Source organism: Seriola lalandi, unplaced genomic scaffold, assembly GCF_002814215.2.
Source record: "Seriola lalandi dorsalis isolate HSWRI2012SDOR001 ecotype SW California unplaced genomic scaffold, Sedor1 jcf7180002054392, whole genome shotgun sequence".
Lineage (NCBI taxonomy): Eukaryota > Metazoa > Chordata > Actinopteri > Carangiformes > Carangidae > Seriola > Seriola lalandi.
Window position 1 is genome coordinate 14,492 of NW_019524945.1, and position 1,496 is coordinate 15,987.

Here is a 1,496-nt window from a genome sequence, read left to right on the forward strand (position 1 = left end):
AATAGAGACTGTAGAAACTTCTGGCTTCAGTGTCTGGCACGGTCTTTTCAGTTTTTGAAAAGAAGTAACGGTTTTCTCATAATTTGCAGTTGTTTTGAAGCCATGTAGAAGCCAAATTCTGGGCAGATTTTCACATTGCCATGGCAACGGCAGCTCCTGACCTGTGTGCATGCCTGCGTGCGCCTAGCAACCAGATAACCAACTCTCCAAGCTCTGCTAGCTTTACATTAGCCGCATGTTAGGTCTTAAATTACATTTAGTTAGGTCTTAAATATGTAAGTCCATTTACTGCTTCCTTCATTGCTTTTTTTTTTTGTTTTGTTAAAAGAGTGAATGAAGTTGTGACGGTCTCCGCTGAGTCAGAGGAGAGGAGAAGCTACTAGCCCTCTCTCGCTGTCACTTCTAGTCGCGTTGCTCTCCTCCCCAGTAATGTTAAATTTAGCACAGAAAAAAAACATAATACTGGTAATTTAAATAGGGGTTCATGGGATTTATTAACCCTCAGGGGTCCCTCTGTCCTTTTTTGGACATTTTCTTCACTTTTCTTTTTTGATTTGCTGATCATTTTGGCTGTGTTACAGCTGAAGGTATTGATTTCTGCAAGAAAGTGTCTTTTTTTACATATTTTTTAAAATCTAATGTCAGTTACTGTTACAGGTCTAACACGTTTTGTACCCTCTGGGGTTCCTCGCGTCCAAAAAGGACACACAAAGAAAATGCTATAAAATCATCATATATCAATATTTCTTTCTGCTTTTTTTGCATAAATTTCTTAAACCACTTCAGTTCTGCTCAAACCTACCAAATGTTTATTAGTTTTCAGGATTTTAACCCTTTAAATGCCAGTTTGAAGACATGTTGCCTCTTGTTTTATTAAAAAAACCAACACAGAATATGAGATATTTCCCACATAATACATGATGGATGGATGTGACATTGTTTTATATCAGAGTCTTTTATATCAAGACATTTCTCAAAACCAGAATATGATCTGGGTGACTTTTGAACACTGGAAATAAATCATGTACTCATCCCGGCAGTAGCCCCCGTGGCACTCAAAATTTCCCTGGAATTTTCTAGTTGACTCTTTTCTCCAGCTCAGATTCTTTCACTGCCGCTGTAGTTTTTGTCAGGGTTAGTGGTAAGTAGGACCCAAATGCAGTCAACACAGGGGAATGGGGTGCAGAATGTTTAATTAACAAAAAATCCAGACGTGAACGTGACATGAACAGACATGAAGACAACAGGACGTGAACAAACCCAGAACTAAACAGACGAACCAACACAGACAAAGGGGAGCACAAAGACTATATAGACACAGGAGGCAAGGTGATTGCACACAGGTGAAACACATTAGGGCGGGGCAGACAATCACCACAGACACAGGACCAAGACAGGAAGCAAAAACACTGACACACATAAAATAGGAAGTGCAAAAGTCCAAAACACAACTAACAAAAAGTGTCTGCCATAGCAAACCATGACAGTTTTTTTTT